At 39.2% G+C, this 9,103-nt stretch overlaps 1 long non-coding RNA gene across 3 annotated transcripts; it reads right to left on the bottom strand.

Moving 5' to 3' along the window:
• Nucleotides 1-784: 784 nt before the first annotated feature.
• On the bottom strand, nt 785-4,003 carry LOC121720819. 3 transcript variants are annotated; one of them, XR_006034640.1, is made up of 4 exons: nt 3,909-4,003; nt 2,874-2,915; nt 1,408-2,161; nt 785-959 (listed from the first exon to the last, which is right to left on the bottom strand). It is a non-coding gene; the product is annotated as an uncharacterized LOC121720819 (long non-coding RNA). The 3 variants fall into 3 exon arrangements; XR_006034639.1 differs by lacking the exon at nt 785-959 and having other exon boundaries at nt 966-1,504; nt 1,690-2,161; XR_006034638.1 differs by lacking the exon at nt 785-959 and having other exon boundaries at nt 966-1,848; nt 2,019-2,161.
• Nucleotides 4,004-9,103: the final 5,100 nt, after the last annotated feature.

Below are 9,103 nucleotides of genomic sequence, written 5' to 3'. Positions count from 1 at the left end.
ATCTAGCAAATAAGTATATAAATGGCGATCAGTAACAGCTTATATGTTACAAGTAAGTTTGATCAATGCATTCAATCTGTTCATTAGTTAATTTTGAACAAATAGCCTAAAGGTGGCCACCACTCATCCTTGATAATATTTTAAGACCAAGCCATAAACATATGTCAAAAGTACATAAACAATTCACAATCAACAGCTGTGTTAAAAGTAAGTTTGTTTAACAGTTTGTTCAGGACAGCCACTGTTTCGATAACACACTTGTAACTCACTTTCAATAAAGCAATCAACGGTTTCAATAAAGCACTTATAACAGCATAAAAAGGATGACTGATACATTTTAGGTTTTCACTAGATTTGTTTATTAAATTTGCAATGTGTGGAATAAGTGTGTTTCAACAACAAGAACAGGAACAAAACACAAAAAAGGCTGTGAGGGAGATGGTGAGACATAAAAAGGAGGGCAGACACTCATTTAGATTTTCAAAGACATTCTGAAAAACATTTTAGATTCTCAAGTCTGAACAATAATTATGTGTGAACAACCGAAGACACAATGTGGAAAGGATGCTCTACATACACTATGCACACCTACAAGAGGGCTAATGTAAGGAAGAGGTAGCACATTTGGCTGGAGTCTGGAGTGCTACAGGAGGTGTTGGAGATACTGATGCTGGATCAAGAAAAACCTGTGTAAGGGCCTCTTCTGACCTTTTCTGATCATTTCAGTCATACCGCACACCCATCTTGTCCTCTGCATCCTTGGTCCTAGGTAAGAACAGGCACAGTTGAGAATGGAGAGAGCAGGTAACAGTCAGTGTACACTTGGTACAAGACATTCACAGATGCCACATCAAGTTATTACCAGAAACCAAAGAGACCAGCAAGAGTTTTACATACCCATACACGGCCGACCTCTGCAAGGTCGGTTGGGGGAGCCAGACCTTACATCCACACATGAACTATAATGATAACACTAAAAATGTGATTCCCAACTATATCTGTCAAGAGTTATTTTGAGAATAAAAAGCTGACAGGCAATCAGAATCCATTGAACTTTAGCCAGCAAATTCATCAACACAAGGAGAGACTTTTGTTATTGTTGGTCAGTGTGGACGCATTTATCGTTACAGTTCCTGGTGTGAACAGCCCTTAACACAGAGACACAGTACATACTATCACAGTACATACCAATTTATCCTTCATGACTGCAAAATCATTCCCATTTTTGTTGTTGACCAACTTCAATGCAGCAGACAAATGAGATCCCAACTTTTCAAAGATCTGACCCCAACAGCACATATTTATTCAATCTCGGTGTCATTGTCACCTGCCATACACGTCTTCAGTAGAGCGACCAGTGCTGGCCTGAAATACCTGGCTGAGGAGGAGCAACGGCCACAGTCTTACCTCACAACATCTTGGTTCCTTGAGAAGGTAGACCACTGGTTCGACACCATCTGCAGTCCTGGTCTGAGGCTGGAGGAACTGATAGACCCAGCAACACCTACCTTAACCAAAACAGATGCCTGTGTATTATATTACCTTGCAGGATATATTGTTAAGAGGGTAATCAGTAACTCGCGTTGTGAGGAATGCCAGCATGCTGTTGCAGACAATAGCAATGATGGTGCTACTAGCAAATGTAGCGTACTGCTACAACTGAAGGAGTTCAAGAGAGGTGCCCTTTACCGTCCATCACAAGAGGCCTTCGATCTCATCAGCAAAGTGGAGCAGTTGTTCCGGGCAAGGACGACCGATTCCCTTATGGAGTCAGCCAATGCAGTGGCACTACTACAGAGAGAGGCCATGCTCCTGCACAGCACACTGCCTTCATGCCATGACCTAAAACTAAAAATTGTCAACACATACATCAGGCTGAGGCTTCGTATTGAAGCAAAATCAATTAGGGCTGATAGGAACAAAAAGCGACAGGATGATGGCCATCTTGGAAGCAAGAGTCAAAGCAAAAAGGCAAGGAAGACTCGAAATCCTTCTGCACCTAAACCCATGCCTCCCACCTTGCTTGTTGCCATGGAAGTACTTGGCCTGCCCTTTCCAATCTCAGCTTCAGGGAGTCTTGTTGCTCCAGCAGCCTCTAGCAGCCTATTCCTCACTCCAACCACCACTCAATCACTCCAATAACCACTTGTCAACCCGGTCCCTGCGGAAGACAAAAGCAGGGCTGAGAAAACTGACATGTTTGTGTCATGAGGTACCTGCTGTACATGTGTTGGTCACTAAACATCTTTATTAGAAATAATAACCAATTAGATCTGATGTGTTAATTTCATTAAGTCTCTTACCCAATTATATTTTGTAATTGTTTAATAAATGTATGTAATTGTACAAATCTACAAAACGTTTTATGCATTTCTTTTGTCATTACATTACATTAGGCTTACGCATTTTTAACCAAAGCGACTAACAACTTGGTAACCTTTTTAAAGCAATTCTCTCCACAACTGTAGGACAATTAAAAAAGGTGTACTACAATAACAATAAGTTAATGCATCAGTGAGTGCTGTTTTTAAATATATCATATTTGATTACTAACATTCAGTACTGTAGTCTACATGGAACGCAGGAATGCACAGTATACCCACTTAAAAAGCATCACCATCTCAGTATACCCGCTTAAAATAGACAAGGGTACATATTAACATTTGTGGTTGATTAAAGTATACCCACTACAGTTAACAAGACTACATATCACAGTATACCCACTACAGCTAACTAGACTACATCATTGCTAACATTGTTCTGATTCTATGGATGGACCAAATATGTGCCCTTAGAGCATTGTTAACCTGACTACACTTCACAGTTATCCATACAAGGTAAAAAAAAATATCCTACTTACAAGGGCCACTTACCTAAAGACAGCCAATGTCCTCTTGTCATGTCACTTTCAGCATCTGCAAAGTTATTGCAATGAAAATTATTCCTTTAAGAACATCGACCTGCTGTGGTGATATAGACTTCAGAAATGTATATTAAAATGTAGAATAAATTGACTGCAACCTGACATCCAACAACAGCAGTTGAAGCCAAAAAGTGATACTGAACTGCACATGGTGCCACTGTCCCACGGCCACGCTCTTGTCTCGTGCCACTGTCCCGGGTTAGAACAGTGGTAGTGGCACAGGACAGGACAGGGTAGGCAAGTGACAGAAGGCAGGGGTGACACGTGTATAGTACAGTACAGTGTTTGCATCTACAGCTCCCCTGACCTGAAGTTCATAACCGAAACCTCCGTCGTTCACAAGTGATGTACCCGAGTTCATGTCATGTTCTGATCACAAGTTCAGCTCGTGGTTCACTTCATAGCGCCATAAGATTTTATGTCTGGCAAGCTAACAAGCTACAACAGGTCTAAAGCAAATATTGTCCCATTAATTGCTTCCACTGTTAACCCGAAGAACAGTAACTTAATCACAAACTCGTTGATAACGACCACACCTGATGCTGAATTACATGTATTTCATAAAGATCACGTTAACGTTATCCTACGGTTCCCCCCCTCATTGCATTTCGAATGTGAGTGAGCTGACTAGCTAACGTTAGCTAACGCCATCAGGTTCGGCAAGTAAAGTTAGGATTATAACTTTCAAAACTCGTTGATAACCCTACCTATTATCTAACGTTACTCTACTACCATAGCCTAACTAAGTGTGTTTTGTCTTAAATTCATTATTGACATAGGAAAATTATCTTTAAGCTAGCCTCTTTCCAAATCAAGGTTTGCAGGCTAACTTTTAGCTTTGAAATTTCGGTCAACAATTAAGCCATAAATATCAGTTAAACAAGCACCACAAAATCCTCAAAGAACAATACCAGTATCTACTAGTGCAGTTGGTATAGGAAATGCATATGACAATTAAAAAAACGTCGTACATTCGTCTACTTACCACTGACAATATCAGGCAGAAAGCAATGGAAGTGAATGGGGCTACAGCCGTGAATGTCAAAGTTTGGAACTGTTGAGCTCAGCATAAAGCGGAAGTAGCGGGAAAAAGGCGCCGCCATTGTTTCCTATGGAAGTCTATGGGAGTGTCGCAACTCTCTTTTTCTATGGCTCTGCGTCCCACTAGTTAACTAGTTGCACAAAATGCCAGCTGTTTGTGTATTTATTCAAATTCCACTAGTTTACTAGTGTGAGGGGCATTTTTCTCCTGCTAGTTCATTATGGATAGTGTTTTGTCCTCACTAGCTAACATGTAAGGCTCAAAATGCCCTCTATAAGCTAGTGAAAGGCATTATAATGCAGATATGCTCACTAGTTAACTAGTGAGCATGTCTTGTTCCATTACTAGTGAACTAATGAGGCCAAACATGTCAACTAGTTAACTAGTGAAGGCCAATTTGTCACTAGTTAACTAGTAAGAGTACCTTTTGCATTACTAGTGAACTAGATAGCTCCAAAAACAGCCACTAGTGTGTGTCTTGTGCGCACTAGTTAACTAGTGAGCTGCTTCACTGCCACACATGCAAACTAGTGAGACTTAAATTGTTCCACTAGTTAACTAGTGGACAAAAACGGTCAGTTTGTTTGTTTTTAGGTGTAACTAGTTAACTAGTGAACAAAATATGCATGCCACTAGTTAACTAGTAAGGCCCACAACACCCTCACTAGTACACTAGTGGGTATTTTGGCCTTTACATGTTAACAAGTGACCATTTTGGCATCTCACCAGTTACAGTGGGGCTGAAATGGCCTTCACTAGTTAACTAGTGGGCATTTTGGGGCACACTAGTAAACTAGTGACACTTTTTGCACCTCACTAGTTAACTAGTCAAATGGAAATTGCCATCACTAATTCACTAGTGGGTGTTTTGGTGCACACTAGTAAACTAGTGACACTTTTTAGACCTCATTAGTTAACTAGTGGGCATTTGTGTCTTCACTAGTTAACTAGTGAGCAGTTCTGCCTTCACTAGTTTACATGTAAATGTCACACTGAAGCCAATAGTTTACTAGATAGAGTACCTTTGGCCAGCATGTCTATTTGGACATAGGGAGCCAATAGAAAGCCTCAATTTCCAGAATTCTCCGCCTCCTAATTTAAATTCTGCGCCACTAGTTGACTAGTGTGAATTTTGTCTTGAACTAGTTTACTAGTATACATTTATGACCTCACTAGTTAACTAGTTTGGACAAATGATGCATCAACTAGTTAACTAGTGAGCCTACTGCCATCACCTAGCTATCTAGTAAGCCATTTATAGTTCACTAGTTAACTACATTGACCTACTGCAACTAGTTAACTAGTGATGTGTTTTGCCTTCACTAGTAAACATGTGCACATTTAGTAGTTAACTAGTGAGACCCAAAAGCCTTCAACTAGCTGACTGGTATGCATTTTGGTCTTTACTAGTTAACTAGTAGACATTTCTGGCTCTCACTAGTTAACTAGTGAAGCTAAAATGTGTTGACTAGTTAACTAGTGAGCCTTTTGTCTCCCACTAGTTAACTAGTGTGCATATTTTGGCTCTCACTAGTTAACTAGTTCACGCAAACATGGCTCACTAGTTAACTAGTTGACAAAAATGGCTTACACGTACATGACAATTATGCCTGATATCAAGATATCAGATTAAATGCTCAATCGGCTTGCCATACGTGGCTGCTGAGTGGAAGGGAGACCTCCGGTTAAACCATAGCGATCTTGCTACTCAATGTTTTTCTAAGGTTGGCCATCACTATGTTACAAAGGCAGTGAAAAATTAGACAAATGTATGGTCAGCTGACCACTGCTTGTTAACCCATGCAGGCGTTTGCAGCCTTCACTGTACATTTGTTTTAATTTGTCAGTATTATATCATAGCAAATAACACAGTCTGAACGTACCAGAGAAATGGTATAGCCCAATGGGGGTGAGGGTTTGAAAATCGTATTTCATTAGATTATATCCTGAATTGTTGGTATGTGATGGTAATCACACACACACACACACCCTAAAAGCAAATCTGCAGTGCTTCTTTTCCAGGGCAAGCTTGAAAAAGGACTAAATCTGTGGATTGTTCAGTCACTTAGCAACCATGATGACCAAAGAGGAAAAGTGTTCATGAACAACCGTCATTTGTCTGTTTCATTTGTGGTAGTCAGAATGAACAGCACTCAGGGACATTTTTAATGACATCTTACCTCTATTTATTAATTTTGTTCACAGAGCAGCTGAAAAGTTATGTGTTTAGTGAAGGACCTTAAGCCTTTCATCCTTTTTTTTCTCTGCATAGTACAGTAGCCTACTTTCATTTTGGTCGAAATGCACCCAGATAAACTAATGAGAGGCCTAAAACAAACTGAAACAAAGGTGCCTGATGTCCATGAAATTATCCATTTTCCTTCATTTTTTTCATCTTCAGTTCAAGTATTGGAAAATCCATGATTATCTTGGCAAGATTGAAAATACGCCATTAGGCTAGACCTATATTTAGATAGACGATGTAAGGAAGCTGTGTGCACTAGCTTTCCCACAGTTCATTTGCATATGAAGTGTTGCACATGTCATTATCTCCCATTCATTTCTGTACAGATGTTCCTTGTGATAAGAAGATTGCCTGTTTTAAGTAAGTAAAACTCCTTATTTTCAAGTTTCATTTCCTTCCACATTTCTTAACATTTTAGTCAATGTTTACCTAATTTATGCTCAACCTGAAACTACAGTATATGTGAATGCTCACTGTCTATCCTTTTGTAAGCTCAGCAAGAATCACAAAAGCAACATTTTTGTTTTCATTCCCATTTTGCATAGATTTAAGTCAAGTATAGACTTCTTCTTCTGTGCACATAAAAGGCATATCTCATAAAATGTTTATACAAATTTGTTGAACATTCATGTTAGTGTATGCTTCACATTTGCTAAAATAATCCACCTGACAAATGAAAAGATGCTGATTTCAAAAGCACAGATTGAGCCTTGAACTGCTCACATGAAAAGCCACTAACTGCACGGTCACTGAGTAAGTTTGGGGGAGTGTACAGTTAGCATGCCGATTGCATTGAATGTCCACCGGAGCTATTGCCTGTGAACTCAATGTAAAGGTGAACTGCTCACAAATTTTACCAATTTTGTACAAAAAAATATAATCTATTTCACCCAATATAACATTGGGTAAAATACATTATATTATTTTCCTCTCCATTAGAGAAATGGGAGTAAAAATGAATGTTTAGCATTTTGATAGACTTTCAAAATTAAACACTGGTTAGACGCTTTTGTTAGATTTGTGTTACTTATTAGAAATTCACACATATTTTAATTTTATCTTTATATAAAATATGAATGGGCCACATCAATTTAATAACATTATTATTAAAACAGACTAATTGAAAGGAATCATTTTTCACAACTCTGAATGACTGACCTGATGACAGTAGCCTACTAGACAGGCTTAGCGTGTGAAGACTGCTAGTGTCAGGCTAACAGATAGGCCTAATAATCTGTCTGAACAGTGAGTGCTGAGTGAAGGCCTGAATCCATGAATGTTGTTCAACACTAGTGATCTCTGGACAGCCCAGGCTCCAAAAACGGCAACAAAAACAACTTGGGCAATCCTAGCCCATAAAAACATAACAAACTGTTCCAGCAAATCACAGACGAGATGTGCGTTTAGGAGAGTTTCAATTGCACGGGAGCAGCACGGGAGGGAGGGGGAGGAAGTAGCGAGCTAGCTCTCTGTTTTGTTTGAAAGTCAACAGAAGTGACGTTACCCAGCATCACTTAGAGCACTTTTAATGGTCATATAGTACATTCATAAATTGTCACATGCTAGAATGTGAGGCAATGTGATAAATATGTTGAACTGTTTCTTAAAAAACATGTCTGCCCTGCAGTGTGTTTCCTTTTTTTGTTGTTTTTTCCTAGTGTGATAAATGTATCAGTTCAGTCTTCTCAGGCTTAAATAAGAATGGGGGAATGCGAAAGATGGATGGTTAAGGGGTGAGAATGGCCATATTGTTTAGGGCAGATGGTTTGGAATATGTGAGGTTACATCATTAACAGCTTCAGTCATTGGAATGGTTATATGACTTTTTTCGGGTTGAATGGTGGCCGTCTCGCTTCCCCCTAGCGCCTGTGAGCGGAAAAACCACCCTTGCAACTGTGGGCCGGCGGGCCGACGGCCTCAGTGTCAGGAAGTATAATGAGTGTAACGAATTGCTTTACTGCATTCAAATACACATACACGCCAGGCACCGGCTAGAAAAGGTAGTGATGGAGTGACAGTAAGGAAATTGCCAATACTGCATAGTTTACCTTTAACAAGCAATGATGTTGCTGGTAGTTCATCTGTTCGGATGTATGGAATTTGCTTCTTTAAAAAATTGCGTAACATCAAAACAATATATTTTATCAATCAGGACATGACAGATTGGTGTCCTTGGGTGGGTAAATGCGGAATGAGGAATCAAACCAAGATTGGTATTCATACTGTACTAGAGTTTGTATACATTTGCCATATTTAGATTTTAGTTGTTTTACTCAGTGTTGAAATAAACTCCCTTTGATAAAGTTGACTCAACTGGAGTAAAGCTAGGAATAAGAAACAGAAGTGTTTGGAAATTCACACACAACATACAAAACATACAAACCTTGTAGAGGTTAAAGGAAGGTAAATTAAGCTAAAAAACTTGCATATTAAGCTAAACAACCTGCATAGTGTGCCTTTAAAGCTACTACCTAATCATGCATACACATAGAAAGCTCACAGTCAGAAAATGCACAGAACCGTGAAGCCTGGTCTATTAGCAGTTTTTGAAGTGTCATTCTTTGGATCTGTAATCCCTTTTTAAGACAGAAAAGGCTATGAAAAATCAAGATGGAGCAACACCAAAGGGAATCACTTGGAACTAGAAAATATTTCATCTTTATCATTTGTCCTGTGCTTTGAGGGAGGACCAACTGTTTGGTTCAGTCAGCTCCTCGCTGTGGAGCCTTTTCCAGTAACTATAGCAACATGTTTTTAAACACAGACGAGGAATTAAATCTCTTAGAAATTGCTCCTCTTTATAAATTAACAAGATTAGTAGTGTGTTTTTTTTTTCATTTGTGTGTAATGTTTACTACGATGCAAGATAGAAAAGTAGTCATAATATCAACAT

The sequence above is a fragment of the Alosa sapidissima genome, chromosome 1, assembly GCF_018492685.1.
Source record: "Alosa sapidissima isolate fAloSap1 chromosome 1, fAloSap1.pri, whole genome shotgun sequence".
Lineage (NCBI taxonomy): Eukaryota > Metazoa > Chordata > Actinopteri > Clupeiformes > Clupeidae > Alosa > Alosa sapidissima.
Note: the sequence above shows the minus strand (reverse complement) of the source record. Positions and strands in the feature narration are given on the sequence as shown.